The 27,619-nt window shown below is 42.3% G+C and overlaps 1 long non-coding RNA gene across 1 annotated transcript in view; it reads right to left on the bottom strand.

The window, feature by feature from the left end:
- The window catches only part of LOC110399467, an 81,616-nt gene continuing 56,444 nt past the window's right edge, over window positions 2,448-27,619 (bottom strand). The window contains exons 3-4 of the long non-coding RNA XR_002439220.1: window positions 3,312-3,388; window positions 2,448-2,566 (exon numbers count right to left, since the gene is read on the bottom strand). This is a non-coding gene — a long non-coding RNA (uncharacterized LOC110399467). The remainder of the gene's footprint in view (window positions 2,567-3,311; window positions 3,389-27,619) is intronic.

The following is a 27,619-nucleotide window of genomic DNA, read 5'->3' as shown; positions in this document are numbered from 1 at the left end:
TAATGCTCAGAGAGCTCATGTAACCACAGGGAAAGGGAAGATAAGCAGTTTCTATTACCCCTGACATACCTTTCCTTCTAAACAGGGCATTTCTGAAGCAATTACTCCAAATATTTCACTTCATTCACTTGATACTTTTCAACCACTATGGTCTTCTGGCTACTGCCCAGCTTCTCTTGGAAAACAATCTATGTCAAGGTACAGAGTGAGTAGGTTACTTAAAGAGGAAAGGCAGGAAAACAACCCTGAGACTCTTCTGTACATACAACCACTCCTTTTAGAAAGGTAACCGAAAGTAAGCCATTGACAGCAGAGGTGAGAGGGATGGCAGGCATATTTCAGTGAAGAGAAATTATGAAGTCTTGTATTTTCTTTAACTGCAGCTGTACACGAGATTGACATGTCCTGTAAGCTACCCTTGATAAAGACCCCAGTCTTGCTGCAGCTATGAGAGGAAGGCCATTTCATCAGCAGTGCATTTACAGCTCTGGTTTACAGGATTTTCTTTAATATCCCAGACTAGGTTTCTAGCTCTCTCTCAGGTCAGTGTTTTACTAGCTTGTAGTTTGTCAGCTAGTACTTGCAATATCCAATTCTTAGCAACTCTTTCAAGATAAAAACAGAATAATAGAGCAGGGTGGAGTTTGGAAAGCAGATGACTCTTGAACCCTGATTCTGAGTGGAAGACCTTCAAGTATTTTTCAATTACATTGATTCTGTAGACGGGCAGTAAGATAAGCAGAGACCGTAAATTCTGGATATGCTTCCTACTAGCACCTTGGTGTGTGTCACAGACAGAATGGTCTTGGCACTGTGGCAACTGTACGATCCCTACCCAATGAAGACAAATTGCAGATGGAAAGGAATAAATGAGAAGCTTATGGGGGAAGGCCCTAAAGCCACTACTATTTTTTCTTGAATAGAAATTTTGATTTGGAATTTAATAACAACTTCTCAAGGTCAAAGTCGGAGCCCAACTGACAGATCACAAAATCATAGGACTGGAAAGCCCCTCCTACCCTTCCTTGAGGAAGAAGAGATGGCCCTATCTTGGTTGTGTTTACAAATATTTATCTTAATAAATAAATAAATAAATATTTCAAGAGACTACTGCCTTCTTAAGGCATCTATTCAAGCCTGCTCTTTCTTCATACTGTCTTCACCAACCCAGAGGGAAGGTTACTCAACATCCTCCCTGAGTGTCTTGTAAACGAGCCCTCTTATATTCCCATCTACCTGTATTACAATACTTCCCCTAAGAGACTGTCTTCACAATGCTCCTTTTCCCTAGAGCTCATTTCTCTGAAGCTGTTACAAAGACTGAGCAAAGTACTCCAGATAAAGCCTCCTTAGAAGTATTGCCCTCCTTCTCTCTATACAAGCATCATCTTAATCTTTCCTTCAGGACTGTTTCTACCCTCCCTCCTTTTTCCCTTTGAAGATGGAGTGATACTCCTGCCATTTTCAGATCGTTTAATCCACCAGGCCTTCCCTAGCACTGCATTTGATTTCTCCTTCCTAAGGGTAAATCTCTACACTTGTCTTGAATTTCATCTGTTTCATTTTGGACTGTATCTCCAATTGATCAAAATCATTTTCAATTCCAAATCAATCTTCCCAAGCCCTTGAAGTCTGTCCCAGCTAGAAAAAAATAGTCTAAAGCCAGCATAAAAGAAACAGAGAAAAGTTGCACTTCAGTAGAACTAGCATCATCAGGCTTCAGGATAATCATATAGTGTCACAGTAACTATTCACAGGTGGCTTGAGTTGTGATAAGTAGCAATCACGCTCAACAGCTACAGGCAACATATTTTGTTGCTATTATAGGTAGAATTTCTTAATATTATCATAGCTACCAGAAAGGAGGCAGAGGTGTTATGTCAGGAGCCTGACAAGAAATGAGCCTTCCAGGAGATCTAGAACTCTGCTCTCAAGCTAAGGGAAAAGACTACTTTTTCTGCCTCATGAAAATAGTTACTTGGGCTTGACTTTCGGAGAGCCAGCATTACAGAGATACAGAGCAGAATAATGTTTATACCCTGAGATTGTAGGGAAGTCAGGGTACCAATGTAAAAAAATTTCAGAGCTTCCACTTATTTCCCAACCTGCTCAGACACTGAAGCACCTTATGTAGAGTACTATCAACAGCTGCTCCAAGGAAAGAAGGTGAACAGTTGTGGTTAAAGTAGAAAGTTCCAGGTCATGAAAAACAGCCTATTTTTGGTTTGTTGTCATTTCCTCCTTCCTCAGGATTCAAACGAAAGCCAGTCTTTACAGCACAAAACAGTGTCCTTCCCTACACGTTTAGTCTAATGCAAGCTACCTGAAGTTTCTTTGTTTTGCCACTTATTATCGCACTTCAATGCTTCAAGTGCTAGTAAAAGTCACCATCCTGAGTTATATAACTGGTCTCATCAAGACAATATTTGGCAAATCAAGCAACTTGACTCATTACCTTGTTAAATGTTTTGTTTTGTTCCAGAGCTGTGGAAATCTGCAGGTACTCGTGTCATAACTCCGGCTCCTCACATCGTAGTGTTCCACTTCCCTTTTTTTTCCCCTCTACCTTTTAAAAGATAGCACAGTATCAATATACAAGTCATTTTGTCTTTAATGAACTTACCCTACTCTTTTCTAGAGAAAATACCTTCTTGGACCTTTTCCACTGACCCAAAGGCCAAACAGTGTTTCCATGCCATCTCACAGCATTGCTTCCAGACTTTATTAACCATGTTAGAATATTCTTCTGTTGGCTTGAATCCCAATTAAGCTACTTCCATGTTAACCCTTACAGGGAAGGACCCATGTTCTGGTGCAGTTCTGTATGTGTCATTTTAGACTGAATGGCCGTGACTGGTTTAACATGAATCCTCGTGTCCCTCCAAAACAAGGTACTTGCTTATTCCATTCTTACATTACTTACTCCATTCAGACACTATCTTTAGTGAGAACGTGAAACAGGCATCCTCCCTGCAGGTTACGGTGGAAATAGCTCTACGAGAACCAGGGACATTTATCAGTATAGATCATACTGTACTTCACTCTCAACGGACATAAGGGTTACCTAAAAATCAGTGTCACTCCACATCTGGTCTTCAAACCTAAAGGCTTGGAAAACTAGGACAAGTATGCAGCTAAGCAGAGACCCTTTCTTTTAGACAGCATATGGCTTAAGTACCAGTCTTGCCTACATCCAACCCAAGCTGGTACCCTAAACCTCAGGACACATGGCCTTTTGGGGCCATATCTTCACTACAGAGAGCAAGGCTGGTGCCTCCCATTTTCTTACTGTCTCCAAGAAAAGTACTTACCTCTCAGAAGGTTAGTGAGGTGTGGAGGGTTTCATAGTAGCTGAGACACAGGCTGATGCACTACAGTGAAAGTAAACCTAGGAGGAAAGAAGCAGAAGGAATTGAAGTGAATCCACATGGGCTATTAGCCCCACATTAATGTTTAAATACTGCATTATTTCATCGTTTGCCAAAGCTCAGATGAGCCCTAACCTTCTGCAGATAACTCAGGAGGAACTAAAACCATGGGGGGAGCTAGGATGGTTTCAGTCATTTGAAACACTGGAGTGAAAACTGCAAGGCCTGGATCAACAGATAGAAGTTCAAGGCTCTTCTTCAAGAGTCAATTTTAAACTATTTCAGACTCTGTTTTTACTGCAGAGCTCCACAGAATTTCTATACAGAAATTTGGTACACCTATACAATATTAAAAAAAAAAAGAAGCGCACGGAACTTAAATTCATAGTTGTGCCACTCCCCCAAAGTAAAGACAACTACAGAAAGTGGTCAGAGAAGTTCTAAGTAGAACTTAGAACACCCTCAATTTCTGCATAGTTTTTTTATTATTATTTTTAGAATCAAAGCAGCAGGCCTTATACAGGTAGAGGAACTTATCAGTCTATATAAATTAATGATTAGGTTGAGGTTGGACTTGATGATCTTTAAGGTCTTTTCCAACCTGAGCAATTCTATGATTCTGTGACTCTAAATCTTATCAGTCCATTAACACCTGCTGGAAAGTAGAATCCACGAAAGCCGAAGTGCTAACAATTAAGCACTTTTCAGAAGAAACTTGCAGAGTAAAGCTTTTCCCAAGTTACTTATAGTCTTTATATCCCAAGAAGGGCAAGATCATCTATTGCTAACACCTTTCCTGTTCAAGTCTTCCAAAAAATTGTTATCTGAAAGTGTTATACTGTGCAACAGTCCCAATATTCTGGCTCCTCATATTGCTGTCTGCCACTAGCTAATTCTTGTACCCTGTAGTCTTCAAACTTCTGCACAGGTAGAATCAGAAATAAGCATTACAGAAGTTTCAAAAAGGCATGACTTCAGATGCAAATTCAAATACTCTCATGAACATCCATCCCTGAATGTCTACTGACATTAGAAGGAAATGAAAAAGTGTCAAGTAAGACTTTCATGACAGTCTCAATACAGAAGTCCAAGCCACAGACTGCAGAAAAAAAATATTCTCATTCCCATTTAAGTTCAGAATTCTATCTGCAAAAGATTACGGTGATTCTACTTCATTTCCTTCAGTCAACTGATTTTTTATTTTATATAACTTAAAGGAGCAAGACTATATTTTAGTGCCTTCCTCAAGGATGATCCTATTTTATAACATATCCAAATCCTAGATTACATGGAATATCAGAGTTAAGATAAACAGAAAGAAAACATTTCACCAATCTGTTCTTACCCAGAAAGTGGTTTCACCTACAGAGGGTGGGAACTGATATTGAACAGAGGCCTTATTTTGATGGCTGGTCAACAGCTCTTATTATGTCTCCTGGTTAGAGGCACCAAATCCAGGTTAGTGGTACATTCATCTCTAGTGACCACAGAGAAACGACCACCAAATATCTGCCAGATTATCACAGAAAGACAGCAGCCAGCCCTTGTAAGACATCATTGGAGAGCTGCCATTTGTTATCTCCTCACAGTTTCCTTTGGTCAGTAAGAAGGAAAGCTGAGCCAAGTTTGCCCCTTTCTCAAGGACCAGCTTTACTCAGCAGTAATTCCCGCAGCAATTTAGTGTTTCTTACTGCTAGCCAACAAGCAATCAGGCTACCATCCTCTGGTAGGTTTCAAGAGAGGGACTGCTAATTGCCTGCAGCTCTTCAGGGCAGAAATTGTGTTCTGTTAGGGTAAGTTAACAACACAGGACCAAGAGTTTAACTAGCAGCTGTAGCCAGCGACACAGTGACTGCCAAGGCTGGTGCATGTTAAAGAACTATCTTGCTGAAGTCTGTAGGTGCTGCCAATGCCTAGTATCAAAGGGTAAGGTGATTTCAGGCCCAGCACAGCTGGTTCTGATGAAATTGTCTCACCTAATGACATCCTCCAATAAGGGCTTGAAAGCTGTCAGAAAGATGATGTTTTGTGTTTGTTTTTGTTTTTTTAACTAAAAATTCAAATTGCATATGCAATATTACATCAGTCTTGACAGGAGAATACTTCTGTGGTTTAAAAGGTAAAGAAGGTTGGAAAAGATCACACCAGAATTGCCAGCATCCCAAGGACGGGATTGCTGTTTTGTTTTGTTTTTAAACTAACAGTTTATTCTATTACTCTCCCATTTTAGAGAGACTTGATATTACTTCACTGAAGATGTAGGAATAGAAAAGTGCTTTCTTGCACAGTTCCAATCACTAGATATTATATTTAATACTGCCTTTCTCCCAGGGGGATATTGAACCGTCAACTTCCTGAATCAATATGAACTTCACAGGAAAGGAGGTCACTGCATAGCAAATCCTAGTTGGAATCCTGCTTAAGGCAGGAGGGAAAAGAACATATGACTATCTGTAATTCATTTTCAGTAGAAAACATGCCTTTCAGGAATTAATCCTGAAGTTCTTTTTTAAAGTTGGTTAGCTGCAGCCACCACCAGGGTCACACAGATGGTTTAAAATAAAAAAAACCCTTTTTGTACTTTAACTACCGAAAAGGTACTACACAAATTGTACCGTTTAGTTGAATTCGAGAACCCTTAAGGATGCTCTACAGCTATCTACAAGAGGATCACCTCATGATGAAGCAGGAGGAATTAGATATTTATTTATTTAGATAATGGCATTTTGTTTTCAAAGTACAAGCTACTCAGTTGGACACTTTTCCTCCAGATGTTCCACTTGGAGTTTCACTAGCTCTGTACTGAGGTGGCTGTAGAACTGTTTTAAAGACTGAAGATCTCTCATCGTAATCCCTTAGTACTGTGCTCCACAGTGCCATGTAAATAGCTAATTATGAAGCTCATTCAGTTCTCAATTACTAGAAGCCTTTACCGTTGTTATTCCAAGCCACCTGTGTGGTGACACAGAGAAACTCAATCCCTTGTGTCATACCAGAGATCTTTCCCATTATGCCTTGCCCAAGAGAAAAGCTAAGGCAGCACAAGGCAACTTGCAGCATCTACAGCCACACAGAGGCAACAAGAAGACTCGCACCAGCTTAATTTCCACTGTGAAGCACACTTGTGATTTACAAGCCATTCTTGTTTTTATCACCCTTACCTGGGTAAATGCATTTGCATTTTTTCTTTCAAGGGCAAAAGACAACACCACAGAAGTCCCTCATAACATTTGCTGTGTTACCCCGCTACAGATGTTCTAGTTGGTATGATATATGGTAATCCCTGCACACATTTCAGTTCCTCTGCCTGGAAATGCATCTTTTCCCTTAATCTAAAAGGTTATTGGAAGATATTCCAGAGAAGAAAAAAACTGACCCAAAGCAACTGTGTCCTGCCTAACCCTCAGCTTGTCTGTAGGGAAATACTGCTGGTCTTCTGTCCACCTAGTTCTCCTCATCCACTTCCATGTAAACTCAAAGAAGGTACCTTTCTTCTTGCATGAACCATTGCTTCTTTTTACGGCCATCTCTTCATCTTAGGAGTTGGCAGTTTTTCTGAGGTCTTCACACAACAAGAATCCACTGAAACGAACCATTCGTGCCCCTTCCATGCTGATGTCCACTTCTCAGAGGAGGAAGCAACAACTCTGCCCAGAACAGGGAGTACAGAAAAAGCTAAAATTACTCACTGCAAGTATTTGTGTTGGGCTGTGAGATGCCAAGTGGTATTCATTGCTGCCATCAATCCCATTCCTCCAGGACAGGGGTATACATATCTATTTTGGCTTCCAGTGACCACAGCTGGTTTTTATCCCCTTACTGAGGGCTATTGAGTTCTTATCTCCAGAAAAACAGCAAGTTACATAACAGCAGCTGAGACCACCTTTTTTTATTTTTATTTTTAATTTTTTGTGAGATTCTCAGGAGTCCCACTGTCCAGGCAACATTATATGACAATATTAATCATCTTCCCAAGGCAAAAAAATACACGGCCAAAGCCATCATTCCTGGCTTATAGGCTTTTGTTTCCAGTGTAAATGAGTCTGGAGTTAAGCTGTAACCAAGTAAAACACTCAGCTAAAAGGCTGAGAGCCATATCCACAAAGGAGATTCTAAATATCTATTTTCTCTATACCCTAAGGGGATTGAAACTGTCTACTTTTGATCCAAATAGTCTAAGAAGAGGGCATCAGCAAGGCTAGCCTAAGCAGCTCCTGTCCTACCATACCTCTATCACTTATTCTCCCCAACCTGACACTCAGAGGATTGCAAGGCAATAGGAGCATTTAAGTCAGTATTGCCGAACACCATCAGCCAGCCATTGACAATGGCTTCATAGCACTTAAGGTGGTTAAACATGTAAGTCTAGCAGTCATTTAATAAAGTTATATTCTTCTCTAGTTTAGGAAAGGTAAAAAAACACTTGGACGGAGGCTTGAAGGTTTGTCTCAGTGTTAGAAAGTACCGCCTCTCCTTTCTATCCCACAGCCTAACGCCTAAGCAAATGGTGTGCCATGAGTTTCTTACCTCAAGGATTGGTCTACCTTCCTACATCACTTAACATACATAGCGAGGGGAACAGTAACTGTCAGAGCTGTCCTCCTGCTGAGATCAGACCATCACCAGCAGCATTATGCAGAGGATGGGGCTCTGCCCAAGAAAATCCAGGCAGAGAAACCTCAGCCAAAATGCCTCACATTACCAGATGATAACTACATGCCAACAGCCATTCTATCCACATTCCGCTACCTCTTCAAGGGGAGCACTTACATATCTTCATACAGGGCCATATGTATGTTCATGTATAAGTCCATTTCATATATCTAATTATCTTTTCAGAAAGAAATCACTGTTTCTTACTCAGGTTTCTGCAGTCACATAGTTCTGTGTGGAGAGAAGGTTCTTTAGCATCAACCACAGGTAGCAGCTTTATCATTTCCCCCATGTGAGCTCAAAAGGGATAATTGTAGAAGAATCCCAAAGGCTGTACACACAACTGCCGTGTGATCAGACAACAAGGATGGTTTTGGAAGCTTGTGCTTGTTCCAGTCCTTTTGTCCTTTCACCCAGAAAGGCCCCGAGCAGCTGCCCTCACTCATACCTGTGAGTGTTAACAGCCTGCACACCATGCTGACCTATGGAGAGGGAGCGTAAGAGTTCTTTCAGGAGAGCTTTCTCAAGCAAAATAGAGAGAGAGATCATATTACATTCCTGGATTGGAAAGAGGTCATTTTTCTGACCCTCATGGTTGAATTGGTTTTTACCACCAAAGCCTCTGTAACACAGAAACTTGTTAAAGAAACCCCACTTACCTACAGTGGAAACAGAGACTTAGTTTAGCAAGCTGACACACTACTCCAAAGCCCCACACTCCTGTGTGTTTACTCCTCTCCAGCCAGACAGCAATCATAGGCGCTTTCCTTATAAGCTTCAGCTCACCCATTCCTAATGCAGGATCAATGACCTCTGGAGTAACCGGTGAGAGATAACACCAGCTTTTGTTCCCAGCTGCTAGTGTGATGCACATCCCTCCAGCTGCCCTTCTCCTAGGAGAAGGATCAAGCTTTAAGAGCAGCTAGGATCAAGCCTTAGAGAAGCTTACAGCAATCAGAAGCTTAGCTGCTCTAAGCAGTGGGGGCTGTTCACCCACACAGAGTCAGACAGCAGCACACGGATGGGCCTTGCAGAAAGAGCCTGGCGCTCCCCAGCTTTGTCCACAAGCATCATGAGCTCCCCATAGAGAAAGCTGAACTGCTGCACAGGTGACATGGAAAGAATAACAAGAGTAGAATAATAAAGCCCCTCTGGGCCACAGTTTTAGTGAGCATTGGCCACCTTGGCGGGACAGACGCTAAGGAGTTAGCTATCTTTTGTGCTGCCTTCACACCATTTTAAGCCACAGTGAATCAGGCCCCATAGGCACATGAGGGAGAGCACTGAGGGAGGGCAGTGATAGATTGGGAAAGCAAAGTTCTCTCAATTTTACACTCGGTCACCTAGCTTTATCTAGAGACAAGAGGAAATCTCATTCCATGTAATTCACTTACCCTCAGCACTCTGAAGGGAAATCACTGCAGTGCTGTTTGCAGGAAGAGCGAGAAGCACGCTCCTCCATCTGCAGCTGAGGAGGCAATGGTCTCCCAGCATAAACACATCTTTAAAGCTGTTAGAAGCCCTGAGGACCAAAGAAAAGAAGCAACAGAGCATCCTAAACACACTGCCCAAGGGAGACCCTTTCCACTTTACTAGCTCCATCCTCTTTTCTCTAACAGCTCATAGAAAAGAAGAGCCTGCTTGCAGGGGGACACTTTTATACTCTTAATTGAACTGCAGTTGGACATAACTAAGGTTTCTGTCCCACCCTTTTTGGGGAAGGTTGCTACCGTCTCCATAGGATGGGCAGTTAGAAAATCGATTTGCACATTGCAGCTACTTTCCTTGTTCAAATTCTGTCAGCACCTGCTGCATGTTTATCCACTTCTATTTGTTCTGAAATTAGTTTCCTAAATCCAGGCCTATTTGCTAAAGAAAAATCAACAGATTTCAGATGGAAACAGAGGAGGCAACATCTGGAATATTCTCCCCCACTACCATTAATTGGTAAGAATTAAAAAAAGTTATAGTCCCCCCAAAAAACACAACACAACATCTAGGTGAATGAATGCAGAAGAGAGGGAAGGGAAAGGCCTGAATTACTCAGCAGGTCATGTTTATGTTGTCTGCTCACATGGTGCTGAACAATAAAACATACTACTTGACCAATAATACAAATATTTCCTATTCTTACATGCATGTATATGCATCATTTCTACATTTCTATTTAACATTTCTAAGTTTGAGGAAGATGAAGAATCTAGAAGCAGCAGCAGATCTACAGAGGTTGCTTTTCCTCTCGTACTCTTCCCATATAACGGGTAAGTGCACGGCTACCTGGAGTGGATTTATGCTGCAGTGGTCGACCTGTGATTGCCACCCAAGCGGTTTCGGGGTCACATCTACAAGGAGGTAAGTGCAAGCACAAAAATCACTGCTGCCGTGCAGTTGGCACACAGCAAACCTAGGACTTTGTTTACCTTTTGTTTATGCTGATGTCCTCCATAGACAGCTCTATTGGGTGCAGGAATGGAAAACATACAATGATTCTTGCCTATGTGGCTAATTAACAAAATGGTCTTACTTGTAGTGTGTTTTAAGTTTCCAGGGTTCCTCTGCCAGTGATAACCACAGCCATACTGTGAGGCAGAGGTGTGCAGATGTTGCAGATATTTTGATCTCTCCAGCTGAGACCTCTTTTCTTTTTCTGCTATTTTAATGTAAAATAGAAACCCTTCAGATTGAAAGGGCATGGAAAAGTCAAATAAAAAGTCACTAGTATAGTTATATATATATGTCAAAAGGAAGGAAAAAGAACAAATAAACAAATGGTAGAATGGAAACAATGGGAATTGTTTTTAAAAAAGCTTTCTAGTGTTATTATCTGTGATTTTTGTTTATTCTGGCAGTTCATGTTGTCTCTGAACTGCCTGTGTTGTGTGATTAAAATCTTCACCTCAGGGATCTACTATAGATTTTTTTTTGCATAGTGAGTGGGATTTACAAAAGAGTAACATTAACTCAGTTCTGCTCCCTGCTGAAGTCAGAAAGGGGGCATTTTTATCATCAATGGCAATTAAAATAAAAATCAAACGGACCCACAGTACTTCTAAAAATCATCTTCCCAGACATAGTGTTCCTTTTCCAAAGGTCTGCACCCATGAATGTGCCCCCACCAAACATGCCAAGGTGCTTAGGAATTTGGGATACAAAAATAACAAGCGTGGTTCAGGTCCATTCTGTGAAGAGGAAAAACATTTCAAAGAAGAGAAGATATACGAATGGTAAATAAACCAATAAGAAGTGAGAGGTTTTGCTCAGAACTACAGAAAACAACTCCACATGAAAAGCTGATGTAGCAACAGACTGATCCGAGGCATTGCAACAGGGCACCTCCAGGGCCAAGGGGAAGAGCTGCAAGCACACCTCTACCCTCGGAGGACCAAGCCTGGGAAGGAGAATGGGGAAAGCAGAAAGCACTATCTGGCACCCAAAAGGAAAACCCAAGCACCTTGGTGCCTGGTAAAGCAGGGCAAGAACGGGGGAAAGGCACCCCAGAGATGTTTGCCAGCGTCGAAAGCATCTCCCAAGCGTGTACATTTGTTTGCTTCTCTGCTGCGAGGAATGCAGCCCCTGCACTGTCTCCCTCCCTCTGATCATACAGTATTCATCAGCTGCTTTTCCCCTCCTGCCCTCGGATACAGTGGGCTCTGGTGGCTGCAGCACAGTTGCGCACCCCTCCAGCACTTGAATGCTCAGCAGCACGTTTGCAGGAGGCAAAAAATGAGGGCACTGGGAAAAGCATGCACTTCCAGAGCATCCTTTGTTTGCCTGGAACTGCAGACAGCAGTGCTGTGAAAGGGCATAGCCCCTGGCTCATCTACTCCTTGTCTTCGTGGAGCAAGAGAAGCACACGTTTTCCTGGGGGCTGTCAGCAGGTGAGGTTTATTCTCAAGCTATAGCACAGCAAAGGCAGGGCCCTGTAGTTTTGCCATGAGACAAGACTGCTGAAGCTAGGCTCCTACTTTTGCCTGGGGTCACTGACTGCTGCATCTTCATTGCTGGTGCACTCATGTGCATTATTACAATGAGGCTAAAAAATCCTTTCACAAAACTATTTTTGACTCCGTGTGCGTGCACGTGTGTGTAGACACACAAATGTAAAAACCTAGGGTTGCTCATCCTCTTCCATTTCCTCCTCCCTACGGCATCTGTTTTCCCTCTTACCAAGGCAGGAAGATATTAATTTTTTGCTCTGCTAGTCAGAAGATTAGAAGTATTAAGATGTATGCAGCATAACAGTGTTTATTTAGGTTTTTTTTTTTTAATCTGAAGGCCAAAGAGAACTTAATTTAATTGGTGGAAAGATAAAATAGGGCTGCATTTACAAACAGGTTATCTTTCTACTGTCAACTCATCTCGCCTGCTCTGTCAGTCGGTTGAATTTAATTGTTCCAGGCCTCCCAGTTTTATAAAGCCCTTCCTCTCCTCTCATTCCCCACACTACCCTGCCTCTACATAATGTATTCCCTTGGCAGGTGACTGCGGGTCTGCATGAAAGCCTCGGAAGAGCTCATGATTAAAAAAAAACACGTTTAGCAAGGCTGGAAAAGCCCAGGGCCAAATAGTTAAACGTACTATACTAATATTTTACATTGAAGCAGAGTGCATTCTTCATCTGCAGCTATCATGCCTTGAGACCTGTTGTTTTTCCAAGAGCTGTATACAATTTTAAATGAAGGAGGGGAGAGCTGATAGGTTTTGAGACTGCATATTTTCTCATGCAGCTGGACGAGATGGACCACAACGGTCTATGCTGCCCCTGAATCTGTGATGCTGTGGGTAGAAAGATGTAGAAAAGACACAATCAGTCCTCCAGCAAAAAATACTTACTCTGGCGTGACTAAGTGACAGAAATACCACAAACTAGCTAGTCTGAATTCACTTGAGTATTTGATACAACCTGCACAGTGGATTCAGTTCCCTGCTGCCATTTACCTCAGGAGAGTTTTTCATCCCGCTTCGCCACCATTTGGTGCAGGGCCTGTAGTCACGTCACAGAGAAAAGCCAATCAGGCACATGGCTACAGAAAAGTTTGGGTGGTCAGCACAGCTCCGCATTAGGGGGCTAAGGCAGGCCATGCTGGCTGTAAGGACATCCACACAGGAGGGGGAAACTGAACTGGATGATGCTTTTAACGCCTAGTTCCCTCCCACAAATACTTCTGCTGCATTTAGGGCTGTATAGAGCCAAGAGTGCCCCATTTCACAGGTAGGTTTTGCTGCCTGGCCTGAGCTCTGTGTGTGGCAGTAGCTACGAGCTATGTGAGCCAGCAAATCCATACTCAATTCAAGCACAGCTGGAGGAGCTACAGCCACTTCATGATTAAAATTAGATTAGCCTACGCTACATGAGGTAGGTTTCAGCCAACTTACATCTGCTTCAGAGAGCTATTTCCCCAGTCTCTCTTTAGGACAGCACCAGCACCATTATCAAGTTCATCAGCACTTTTCAGAGATTTGTCCACCTTTTTAATAGCTCTATCCACACCATCTGAAAGGACATGCAGCCTGGGCAGGCAAATGACTTTTTCAGGTCTTCAGACAAAATGAAATAATTCACCAAAGGACTTACTATGGATGACCTCGAACATATTAGTCTGCCAAACTAATGCTTTAAAACTGTGTTTTAAATGTACTGCAGTCATAACCTTGTATTGGGCACTAACATACACCTGTGTTTACACCTCAGGTTGATTCTAATACTAGAGGCTCCTGGTTGGTGCTGTCCCCATATGCAAACCTCAAAGCTCAAGCAGTTTGCAGGCTTCTTCCATTCTTTTGTCACTCCACTGCTACCACCAAGGCAGCAGATGTTCACAGGCAGGGCCTTACCTAGCAGCAAGGAGTGAATGCAATATTCAACATTTAAACCAGATTGGTGGCTGAGAAAGGCGTGAAGGCTGAAAAAATTCAATGTGTTGGTGAATGTCAAATGTGATAGATAGAGTCTGAACTAGTCAAAGCAATTCTTAAGAGTTCAGCAATACTCTGCTTATGAGCACGCACTATCTTGATCTCCATCTTTCTCACACTGAAATGAAGATGTATAATGAGCCACTGCTTTTCTGCTCTACCTGACTCACATTACCAGGGATTGTTTACCCACAAGGAATGTACCTGAAATCTGCTGTGATTGTTGAATTCCTCTTCTTCTCCCATTTCAATTTTTTCTGTTCCTAATTAAAGTTAGCCTAAGTAAAATCAGAGTCCTGCCTTGATTTCCCTGGTCCTATGCCACAAGCACAATGCAGAGATCAGTGAGTCAATGGAAAGTGAAAGGAAATAATTCACCTACCCTTTTCCTTACCATCTATCTTCCCACTCTCTTTTGCCCATGAAAAGGAGGACACAGCTCTCTCAAGAAATCCATTTGGTGCAAGAGTTGTTCTCCCCATTTATGAAAAACAGCCAAAATTTAGCTCATAGGTAAGCAGAGAAGAAAGAAGAAAAGCACAGATGTAAACTTAGCCCTCTGAAACATAGCTACTTTTATCTCACAATTTTTGGTTTGCTGTAATGAACTAACAACGTTGCACTATACAGGAAAAAAACTGGGGATCCTCATTTCCATACTGGAGATAGAGAAGAAATCAGAACATCATACAGCAGGGTATCCCCCTGGGTACAGAAACCAATCCTCTCCTGTTGCAAGTAGTACGTTAGGTAAACATCTTTCTCAACTGATCAAACAACAACCTAAACATAGTTTGGTCATTTGCCTCCATTGTAGAAAGAGAAGTAAAGACCTAAACGTAATGGGGTGGAGGCAAAGAAAAAAAAGGGAGAAGAGCTGCACAATCTCAACCACTAATGGGGAGCATAGGCTCTCCTCATCCCCCCTTCTATCTTTCTAAATACATGTCTCATCAGCACTAGTTGGTCTGACTGTTCTAGAGCCCCATTTCTCTAGGGGTTTGTCACTCTCTTCTAATTTTCTGTCTATTTTTATTCATAGCCAGTTTATACTCATTTGCTTTTATGCCAACATTGTCTTTATTTTAAATAGCTCTTCTCCCTCCTTGACGTTTATCCCCTTAACGTGTTTATAGAGAATAAGCATTTCCCTTCTCAGCCTTTGTTTTGTTAGACAAGTGGAGCACTTTTGTAGTCTCCTCACATATGATAAGCTCTCCATTCTACTGGACACCCCCATAGCTTTCTTCAGCATCCATTCCTGCTGGAGCTCATCTAGCCACGTGAGTGCCTGGCACCAAAGATGATGTTCCAGATAAGGCCTTAGAAAAGCTTCATACAAAGACATTAAAAATTCCCTTTCTGTCTCAGAAATCCTACTCATCCTAAAATTGCATTTGCTTGTTTCTCACCTGCATCCCAGAGGTGGCTCACAGTTGTACTAGCTGATCACAGGATGACTAATACCTTGGTTCTTTCTCCCTTCTGTCATTTCCAATTTATGAATTTATTTATTACGGCACATAGCAGAAATTCTCATGTTAATCCCAAGAATGGAACCTTTTACTTCGCTCTGTCTAATTTCCTGCTGCTTCTATTATCCTTGAGGTCACCCAGTGTTTCCTTCATGATATGTTTTGTCTTGAAAGCGCCTCAGTTTTGTTTCATCAGCTAATTTCATCCATGCACTCCTTCTTTGCAATTTTATTCCTAATCCCTGTCTTCTCCAGCCTTCAGTAGTAATTTCCCATGTGGTATCACCTTCTTGTAGTCCAAAATAAATGAGATTCGACACAGCTTTTTTTTTTCCCACTATATAAAGTTAATTCACTTTCCCAAAGAAGATACTTGGTTAATTTGTGATGGCTCCACTCTGGCAAACAAGGACACCATTCTGGCCTCTTACCTCACCCCCTGTATTTCAGCTTTCACTACTTCCTTTGGATCTTTTGAGAATGTGTACACAGATAGGTATAGAATTATATTGTTAAAAAGAAGAATAATTTTAAAAGATAAGAAAATGGAAGTAGACAAAACAAAACAAAAAAAAATTCTAGTTAAATTAGGACATTTTCCTTTGTTGTTATTGTTTCACATACCTCCTCCCCTCTTCAAACACCAAAAAATAATCTGAGAAACTCTTATTATGGTCCAGCACAAACAAATAATTCCTCATTCTCCTCTAAATTATATTATACATTGTTAGCCTGACACTGGTGTAAAACCTCAGGAGTTTTACAAAGGGGCTCTTGAGCAGATAGACATTTCTCATCAAAAGAGCTGCGGGAGAGGGCCAGGGTTAAGGTGTGGGCATTGTTGGTTAGGAAAGGGCAGAGGGGGGTGGGTTATCTACATACACCAGGTACTTCTGCCTCCTTTGAGACAGTGGGAATCCACATGCTTCACATAAGCCAGGAGTTTGTTCTCAGAAATAATGACCTGCATTAATAATGTTGTCAACACCCAAGTGCTGGTGGCCTGTTTCCAGATCATAGTGGCTGGATTCAAAAGGTCTGATTCACATAAGGCCAAGAAAATAAAAATCAAGAGGCTTATCAGAAGCTTCAGCAAGTCTTTTCACTCACCTCATTAAGCTAGCCAAAGGAAATATTTTAAATCCCAGCCACTGCTGGAGACCTGTAAAATCAGCTGGACAACACAGAGATGAATAGATTCCAAAGACCAAATGCACAGGGTCTGATAGGGATAAACCAGATGCAATGGCTTTGCTCTAAAAGCAGTGCTATCAGACATTAGTTTCTCACTCCTAAATTCCAGGTGGGACCCAGTGTGCATCACCTATCAGTGAATACCCACTTCGTGTCTGAGAACACATGTTCCTTGGCAATGAGGACTGCAAGGTAAAACTCTAGTCTTACATTACCAGCACAAACTCTCCCCAGGCTGGCTTGCTAAAGATCCAAAGGCAGTCTTCGCTAGAAAGATCAAAGAAAGGTGATTCTAGTCATCTGCAGACAGTATCTGCTTTTGCTTGTTTTTACTCTGATTTTCTTTGGATTGTGTGATCATACTGTCTGCACGAGAGTCTCTCCTAATAGCTATTGAGTTTATTGGCCAGTTTCAACTCAGTTTGGCAGAGAAGCACAAGTCTCAAAGATACCAAGCTCTAAACAGTTCTGTGCAAAAAGCCAGGCAGGTAGAGGAAGACCTTTTAATGCCTTCATGGGCAGAAAACCTGTCATATGGGCTCCCCACTTAACAAACACCAGAAGACATACATGGGGATTTGGTCTTAAGACAATAATCTGTAGAAAACTATGCTTCTTTGGCTTTACTTTTCATAGAACTGAGGTTTACATTAGACATTCAGGTCTCATCTGCTTCAGAAAGCTGAAGATGTGGATGAAATTCATCATTATATGAGATAATAAAACAAAATTCAAATGCTGGCAACAGTGAAAGAATCCTTGGGCAAGTCCATCTCTGAATGAGCCCCAAGTCATTACTTGAATGAGCCCTTTTATACCCGTGTGTAGGTATAGTTTTGTGTCGGATGCCATAGGATAGAAGCTAAATAACACAGACATTGAATTTTTTTCACAATCCCTCATATAAAAGATGCTTTGGGTTCCTGTAGATGTTTCTGTGGAGATACTGTTAGGGAAAGCCTGAAGGGGGTTGCCATAGGTTTGGTCTCCAGATTAAGGCGTTTATGACACAGACATTTCTCTAGGCCTGAAGTAAAGCTGCTTCTTTACCTTTCAGCTTTGTTCACCCTGTCTCTGTCCTCCACACAGCCACAAGGTGCTTGAGTGACACTACCATCAAAAGTATGAAATGTCCCTGTATGTATGCTGCAACCTATATGGCTAACTCCTGCAGTGTCATGTCAGTGAATGAAAACAGATGGGTCTAGAGGCACCTAACCTCTACTCGATGCTATGCTAGTTCTTCTAGGCTTCATACAAGTATCTTACTTTTCCCTACCTGTACCTTTTTTCTAAACAGGTGTTGACAAAACACAGTTAATTTCAGGAGCTGGTTAACACTGATGAAAGGAGAATTTTTCTTAAAGAATTCACATCCAGATCCCGCCACGCTTACAGTAAACAGCCTTGAGGTTTTCTCTACTAAAATGGGGCAACATTACTCAGAACACCTCCAACATTTCTAAATATTTGCCCATACCAGCAAATACAGTGCTTTAATGTTGTAAAAACAGAACAGCCCCTTAAGGCAGGCTCATTTCTATTTGCTTACAAGTAACAAACCAGTTTGAATAAGCTACACAGCTTTCCAGCACTTTCACGTTAGCATGACTGCATCCACACTAAGGGTGGCTGATAAAACAGCATAAAATCACTTTTCTAAATGAACAATTAGAAATGGACACAAAATTTGCATAGAGATAGCAAGCTAGGGAGAGATGAAACCCTTCTCCCCATTGAGTTCTCTTTGTACAGCAAGAAAATTAAAATTGGTGCTAATCTTTGCACAATTCTATAAGCACACAAAGTGGTATAAGTATTACCAAAAAGTCAGGAATCACTGTTAATGTTACGACACATACATTTTAAAAATAAAAATCAGGCACATTGTGGTTTCAGCTCTTCTGTAAAGCAAGAAGGCCTTCATGAGCATCAGACACTCATTGGAGTGAAGCTGGAGTCTGCCTCTACCCTGACAATTTCATTCCTTATTCAAACCAATTGTTTCTGCCTCTCATTTGCATAAGCACTTTGCTCATTAACATGCTATAAAAGGAGAAATGAGTTGGGGGTTGGGAGGAGGAATGGGCCACTGATAGAATAAAGAAAACCTTTTAAACAGGGAAGCAAGAAGGTCACATCAACCCTAGGACGATAAGAGCTGAGGTCACTGAAGGCCATGGTGCCTCTCTGACAAAACCACTCAGAAAAAGGAGATGGAGCTGATGCACATTGCTCACTCTTCTCTATATGCACATCTATCTCCCCTCTCCAGTTCTCTTTTCCACCCCTGCTCCCTCCCACCACTTTCTCTCTCCATGCTGCTGACTCTTTTAAGCCAAAGCTTTATGGGCCAATTCTGCTCACATCCCAGCTGGCTTCCATGTATGGAGTCCATTTTCATCTCCTTCAGCCAACAAAGAAGCAGAATCAGCCTTTCAGGTCTTTTAGTAACTGTCCTTGAGGGACAAACCCAGAGCTGGCAGAGAGTGGAGCTGAACGTCCACCCCCAAAACTACCCCCAGTGGGGCACAGAAAAGACAGTTTGGTGTGGGACAGCTGCTCAGCTGTGCTATATGTTAAGGCTCATAACCAATTTGTGACGAATGTGGTAAGCATGCCCAAGAGGGTGGAATCAGCAGAATCTTCTGCCTCCATGCTGCATGCAGGACACATGGACAGTTCATGCTCTCAGCCTTGGACACCGGCTCATATTACTGGTGTGAGAGACAATCTGGCTTTCTCGCTCTTGCTCCTTCCCACAGGCTTTCTCTCATTACAAGGATAGCTTGCTGCTCACATGGCTTTGGCCCATGAAATAACTCAATTTTCAGGGCTGGCTAGACTCACACTAAATATCAAAGAAGAAAAAGAATGTATAAACACTATAAAACATATAAAAGGAAGAAGAAAAAAAGAATAGGAGTGAATGGAGAAATGAGATGAAGCAGTACCTAGTTCCGTGGGTGATGAAGATGAAAGGGACAACCTGAGACCATGGTCTTTTCTGCCATCCCAACTATTTCCACCATGCTAGTTCTTAAAAAAATACCAATGGTGAAGACTCCCCCAAATAATGTATATATTCCGAGGAGTCTCTTCCCTTGCCATTGGATAATCTATTCCAATTAATATCCCTTGTAATAAAAGCCTGTTAATTTTTGTCCTTAACATCAAGACAAGAAGACTGTTGCCTTCATTTTGGCAGTAGCTTTCAGCTTTCTGGAATCTATTTCCATCAGTGTTTACTGACACGCTAATTGTAGCATAGACAAGACTTGGACATCATTGGTTAAGTGCAACTGATAGCAAATACTTGTGCCAGGTACACACATGCATGTATTACTTAGACTGTGGAGAAAAGTGAGTAACGTGTGAAACAGCACACAGTGATAAACAACTCATAACTGCTATGCATGCTCTTTCACTGTGAATGATGTAAATAGAGGAAGTATAGATGTGGAGTTAACACTAGGGAACATAAACCTCCTCTAATATCTATCCTCTGCCTCTTCCACACCTTTAATTCTCAGAAACAGAATGTTACCACAGAGTGGTACATTTGACACGACAGAAGGAAGAGATGCCATCCAGAGGGACCTTGACAAACTCGAAAGGTGGGTCCTTGTGAACTTAATGAGGTTCAACAAGTGCACGGTGTTGCACTTGGTTTGGGGCAACCCCAGATACATGTACAGACTGGGAGAAGAACTCATTGAGAGCAGTTCTGTGGAGAAGGACCTGGGGGTTCTGGTAGATGAAAAACATAACTTGTGCCAGTAGTGTGCACTTGTAGCCCAGAAGGCCTACAGTGTCCTGGGATGCATCAAAAGAGGGGTGGCCAGCAGAGCAAGGGAGGTGATTGTCCCCCTCTGCTCTGCCCTTGTGAGGCCCAGCTGGAGTACTGCATCCAGGCCTGGGGCCCCCAGCTCAAGAAAGACATGGAGCTGTTGGAGCAAGTCCAGAGGAGGGCCATGAAGCTGATCAGAGTGCTGGAGTGCCTCTCCTGTGAAGAAAGGTTGAGGGAGCTGGGCTTGTTCAGCATGAAGAAGAGAAGGCTCGGGAAGACCTCATTGCGGCCTTCTAGTACTTAAAGGGAGTTTATAAGCAGAAAGAAAATCCGTGTTACACAGGCAGATAGTGATAGAACAAGGGGAAATGGTTTTAAACTAAAAGAGGGAATATTTAGATTAGATGTCAGAGGGAAATTTTTCACTAAGAGGGTGATGAGGTGCTGGAACAGGCTGCCCAGGGAAGTTGTGAATGCCCCATCCCTGGAGGTGTTCAATGCCAGATTGGATGGTGCCCTGGGTAGCCTGATCTAGTGCTTGATCTAGTGGTTGGCAATCCTGCTCATGACAGTGGGGTTGGAACTTGATGATCTTTGAGATCCCTTCCAACCCAAGACATTCTATGATTCCATAATTCATAACTTTTCAAGAATCAAGGGAATATGGCTCCCATCTTCATAGGTGACACTTTTATCCTAAACACAGCAATGACATTTCCCACCTCTATGAACATTAAATGCTAGAACAGAATATTATCAGTTCAGTGGTGAGTATGATCTAGAAACTGTCTTAACCTCACAACGAAGGTCCCAGTCTGTGTGTTTTTTGTTTTTAAGTTAATTTGGCATTTATTACTAATTAACACAGGTGGTTTAATACCAGGTGTGAAATGATGGAGCAATCTCCACGGCAGCCTTGGCTTAACAACACTCCACTGCAGGTATAATTACATCATTATGGCATCACTGACGATGTAATAACAACACATAAACACATGCCCATTCTAGCTGTCAGCAAACTGTGAACCCAGTGCAACATGGAGCTCATTAAGAGCCCTGAAAAAATACCCAAGAGTTTAGAAGCCACCACCAAGGACTGTGCTGCTCTATGGCTGTTAGTACCAAAGACAGTTTGGTAAAGAGAAGGGCTATATATTCAGCCATGACATCTCTGTGGAGATATAGCATATCTCCAATTCTGTTAAACAGTTGCAAGTTGTCATGGCTCTGGTAACTGATGATCATATGGGTTAGTTCAGTAAAGCTCCACTGCACTCAATCAAGTTGCGTAAGTTGCAGCACAAACCCAGCCTGTGCTGAAGAGTGAGAGCCAGATATTTATTGAACAGTATGGAGGAAGAGCATCATCCTACAGTAGACAGAGAATTACTTCACTTCTATAGGCCACATTATTATGCAAATAATCATTTTTGCTGTCATAAACTTGATAGATCAGGACATAAAATTTAGGAGCTGATGAGCTTAGCGTACTATTCTCCATAAGTGCAGGTGTAGCCAGTGTTTTTCCGGTTTGTCAAGGCCATGGGTACAGTGCTCTTCAAGCCTCCATAAGATTTCAGTACTACATTGCAGCTTTACTTTTTAGGCACTGCCTGTTTTGTTTTGCAAAGGGTCAGGAGCACACCACACTGCTCACAACAGCAGCCTTCAGGCGGCCTATCACTACAGTGCTGCTGACGTTTCAGTGCAGTGTTTTAAAGCTAAGAAAGTATTTTTATGAGGTGTTAATAGTCCCTAGCAGTTGACTTCCCCTGTGACCCAGGCAAGGTGTAGCAAATGAACTGAGTTGTTTCACTAGATACCACCAACTGTGATAAAGACAGTGTCTAAATCTTCACAAGTGTTCGATTGGAAAGAAATCTTACTTGGCATGTAGTCAATAGCCCAGTGAAAGAACAGAGCGTTGTCCAGCAACATCCCCAGAGGTATCTGGCATATGTAACAGAGGCTAGGGATTAAAAAAAAATAAACTCCAACTTGGATTTTTCAGAATGCTAATCAGGGTGACATTTCATTGCAGGAAAACAATAGCTTCTGTTCTTGTCTGCTTCCCAAGGCTGCTATGAGAACCAGAATCTGCCAGCTAAGCAGGACAAATTGAGAGGTGTGAGAGGTGTTGCAGAGGAAGCATCTAACGCTATATTGGGAAGAAAAACTGCCATAAAAGGGATTGGACAAACTCTTCAAATGGAGGTAAACAATGTGGATTACTTGTTCGATGGACTGAACAACGTGTGCTAGTCTGTAAGGAGTCAATACCTGAAGGCTAGGAGCACATCCCAAAGAAATAATTTCTCTATACTAGCTTATATTTCATATGCTTTCTGAAAAAGCCTGGAACTGGCTACTGGCTTATATGCCTGTATTTTTATGTATTTATTTGAAGGTATTTTATTTTAAGAGCCCATGTTTCAAGTTTCTCCATTTCAGGTTCTTAATTATGCCTAAATGAATGATTATTGTTCCCTCAAAAGACACTTTCTTGACAATCCTGACAACTGTTTTATTGATATATTACTATTGTGGCTCAAAAGTAACAGCATCACTCTCTTTCATGGCTTTCTCAAATACTTGCATCAAGTCACAACAACATACGCAGTGACATTCCTAGGGGATAATAGCTTTAAAGTTTGTAGAGTTGGTACCTGCTTGCAAACAGCATTATGTGAGTCTGCAGCCAACATTTTCACATGCCGCTCCTGCCTTAGGGCTTTATAGACAGATACATTTTGGGCAGAGGCAGACAGTAAAATTTTCCCACTACAGTGCTTAGCAAAAGCCGCCGCATACTACTTTACTCACTCAAACTGTAATTTCTACCAAAACACTTGCCTAGACCATATCTTGCATTTCCCCTTGTGTCCGTTTCGTTCTCAGTTCAGGGGATGGTTGTAGCCAACAAGAGGATTTGCTGCAGATCTCCGATGCCTCCCAACTGCAGCACCAAGGAAGCAGCAGACAGGTGTTTGTGAGAACAGGGAACAGATTTCACAGCAAAACACTCCCAGCAGAGCTTATACTCAGGGCCATGTGGGCACTTTACTAATCGATAGTCTGGCAGCACTACAATGCTTCAAGCTATTAAAAAAAAACCACCATGCATGCTCGCACAGAAAGAGGGGGTCCATCTCCCAGTGTAACAGAGTGTTGTGCAGAGGAGCTGTAAAAAATGGGATGAAGCAGCTGGATCACACACCCAGAGAAAGGTCAGGCAACGAAATCACACATTAGGGGTCAGACTGTTTTGCTCTATCACTGAATAAGCTATGCTATCCTCTAAGTCTAAAAGTCCGGGTATGCTGCAATCACGTACTTCTTTAGCAGCATTCAGTACAAAAAGTAGGAGCCAGAGAGAAGGAACCTGAAGTAATTTCCTAGAATCCCTCAGGAGAGATTGCATTTTGCTTGGTTGACTAGCCCCTGCTGAGAAAAAATTATTCTTCTCTCAGAATAATAATACTAATTATTATTATTATAACTGCTTACATAATATTATTACCTTTCAGTCTTCACCAAAATCCAGAACTTGTCACGTTGCACATTCTCTGTACAGTGAAAATCCTTTTCCCATCGCCATTAGATAAGGTAGGATAGGGAAAAATTTACCACAGCTCACGATGCAAGAGAGTTAATAAAGCCAATCATGGAAATTTCTTCCTCTGGTGTCTCCCAGTGCCACTAGCTATCTCCTCAAGGCTTCTGTCTATTTGGCTGGCAAACTCCAAGCCAGAGCAAATTATTTTTCACCTCTTTACTCACTGAGCCATCAAGTTGAAGGAAATGCATACAGCTACTGCAGGTTTTACTTTATCCTTTCATTAATTTCACTTTTTCATTACCCTGCACCATGTAGTTGGGTTTCGTTTTGACCTACTGTGAAAAGGGCAGAAGGTGGTGCTGAAGGTACAGTAGAAGTCACGTACCCTTCAGCTGTCATACAGGAACTTGTAACTGATGTCCTCCTGCTCCAAGTCCTGCACAGGAATAGCTTATTTAAGATTCCTGACTTCATACTGAAGCAGATAAGGAATGCACATGAACTCTGATGCAATAAACTCTTGCAAAAAAAACTCTGGAAGGTCGCTCTTTTTTTTTTTTTTTTTCTTTCCCAACCTTCCAGAGCAGACAAATTAGAGAACTTCCTCTCCACTTTGAGAACTCTGGATTCTCAGTCAGATGAGTAGTCCTGAATCTTGCAATGGTATGGGGTTCGCTAAGAAGTCTGTGGGAGGGAGTTTCCAATATTAACTGAAGCTGTTTGCTCACCAGCAGTGTATGATGCGCATTACACATGACAGACAGCAGGGCCTGAAGACACAGGAGTATAAGAATCAGTAACAGTCCAGACATTGAAAAAGCATGCAAACCCTGAAGAAGCTAAAAAAATATCCCACTGGTTCCATTTCTTTGTTCCCTGGAGGCATCTGCTCCGTTTTTAATTTGTGTTGTGCTTTGTTGCTGACCAGAGGGTGCCACAAGGCATCTAAGACGCTAATTTTTCTAATAAAATATTTCCTTCTGGACACAGAAAGTGCCAGCAGTTTTAAAAGATAAAGAGAAAAAGAGAGCAATCTCAAAATCGACTTGCAACTGAGAGGAATAGAAAGGTCAAGCTCCTCTTGGCATACCCAGTATTTGCTTTCATATTCACATATCGTTGTCTCACATCAAGAATAAGAAGTGAAACCGAGTCTCATGGATCAGCAAGCGTTACCCCCCATGAAAGAAGGTTCTGGGACAGGACTCCAAGCACTGGGTCACCCAACCACATCTGTCAATGACTTGTAAACCACCATCTCTAGCAATGTCCTGAGTTCTCAATCTCCAATACAGAGCTGGCAATGCTTAGCAAGTTCACAAGGCAAGTACTGGTCACAAGAAGAACAATTAAGAGCCTAGAACATCTTCAGCGTCCAACTCCACTGAGGAATATGCAGACAAAACCTTGGAGACCTTTTATCATCTTTTGGAAAAGGTATTGCTAAAAAAGTACCAGCTGACAAAAAAGACAGAAGGAACAAACTGGCTAGAGCACAAGTCTCTGCAGGTCTCAGGGAAGAGGTTCTATGAGTTATCTTAGTTTTGCCCAAGGTTTTCAATTTCAAATGGAAGTTCTGGGTAGCAACTTTTCTGGAAATCAGATCCAGAGTGCCTCAAATTAGAGATGTACTGCCTCCACCCACCCGCCACCTCTAAATGAAAATGTCAGCCTTAATTCATGAACGGTTTTTAAATCCTTTGATGGAAAGGACTTGAAAAGCGGCGGGTATTATCTCCGGCTTTCAGAGCTTGTGTCAGGCATGCGGCTATTTTATGAGCATGCGATGCTCTCCCCCATCCTCCCACCCTCGAAAGTTATAATGTATCTCTGGGGCAGGTTGATATTTGCACTTTGTTGACACCTAATAAATAATAATCCAAATATTTGCACACATGGAATATTTTGTGACATTATAGAGCTGACAGACCCTGATTATTCGGGAGCTGCTTTGTGCACAGAACTCCCATTGGTTTCAAAGTAAGTGCGGAGTTCAGAACAGCTGCAGAGTAAGACCCATGACATTTATGTTTATGAAATAGGAGAGACCTTATCATTTGCTGGTTCTGTAGTCACTAAGCCAGAATAGCTGATGAGGGGCCTTTGCTGGTATCTTCAGTGTAATCAATGTATGCAACTGAGGTGTCTTGGCGAGTAGTAAGTGAGCCAAAGGAAAAAGGGAGAGATTGGTGAGGGGTGCTGCAGGGCAGGAGGCAGCACCAGTAGGGCTGGGGGGCTGCAGGGAATACAGGCAGCACTGGGATGGGGAGCCCTGGGCTGGGAGATGGGGGGTTGCAAGGCAGTGGGGGGCACTGGAAGAGCTGGGTGTGGGGCTCTGGATGGAAACAGCAGGGCTGCCTTGTGGGGGGCACTGCGCAGCCAGCCTAGAAGCTCACAGAGCTCGTATGCCATCTGCTGCTATGCTATTAACTGCTATTAGTCACTGAGCTTCATGAGCATGAAATTTCCTTAGATGCTGAAAAGGAGGGAGAAAAGCCTAGAATGTAGCTTAACTTTGATTAAGCACCAACAAATTTGGGACAATTTAAACAAGAGGGATTTTGAACTTCTCATTGAAGCATGTTGCAAAATTCCCTCATTGCCTGGGGGAGGAACACACACCAAGTGTGCCCCATTGTACTCCTTATTCCACAGCACTTTTGTCAGCAAGAGAAAGTATTTGCATGTGGTTAGGAAAGGAGCTATGGATTTGCTAAACGGATTTGTATCCTGTTCGGTTCGAGTGATATGGTTCAGCACATTCCAAAAAAGATGGAAGTAGACAGTAGTACGAATAGAAACAGCTTTCTCAATTACGCTAGTTAAGATAGATGTCGGTAGACTTATTAATCCTCATGCTCCAGGGCTTTTGCCAATCAGCACCTTGGGTCAGGAAGAAACATCCTACACCTTGTCATGGTGTAATGCCACACAATTAGAATTGATGTCTCCTTCTCACACTGTAAGTTTTGGCTACTTGCTGCAGTAAGACATGGGGACTCTTGTGGTTGCACAAGGGAAGGTTCAGCTTCCAGAAATGCTCTAGGGGTACAAAATGTACACACAAAGACTAACTGAAAATAGAGGCATACATTTCTTTCTGCAGACACTCCCACTGGAAGCCAGACTTCCTTTTCTCCAGCTGACTGGGGAGGAAGATGGAGAGAATGAGCAGAAGCAGTCCGATGAGACTGCCACCCAACACAGTAACACGGCTCAATTTAATAGCAGGCTGGAGAACTAATGGGTTTACAGATAAAGGCTGAAGGCATAGCTTTGAGAAAACTCTGGTCTCTTTCCTCAGACAGAGTGGGAAGTGAAGTGCATCTACCAGATTATTAGTTATGAACAATTTATGCAGTGTTACAGGGAACACAGCAAGCGATGAAGGGTTTGGCCACAAGATGGGGCCAACCAGCATCCTGCAGGCCTATGCTGGTAGCAGGCCAGAATCTGGTGACAAGCACACCAACCCACGTGGCTGCCAGGTGGAAAAACAGACTGTTTTGTGCACATGGGAGTCACTGCTGTGGTTGGGCAAAGACAGTAAATCTGGTCCTAGGACTGTTTGAACCAGACCAAAGGCTCTGCAGCCACATCCATCCAGTCACTCAGCTAGTGTAAATTCACTCTGTTGGAACAAATTTGTCCTAAACACGTTGAC

This window comes from Numida meleagris, chromosome 1 (assembly GCF_002078875.1).
Source record: "Numida meleagris isolate 19003 breed g44 Domestic line chromosome 1, NumMel1.0, whole genome shotgun sequence".
Classification (NCBI taxonomy): Eukaryota; Metazoa; Chordata; class Aves; order Galliformes; family Numididae; genus Numida; species Numida meleagris.
The sequence above is the reverse complement of the archived record's forward strand: the minus strand, read 5'-3'. Positions and strand labels throughout refer to the sequence as shown.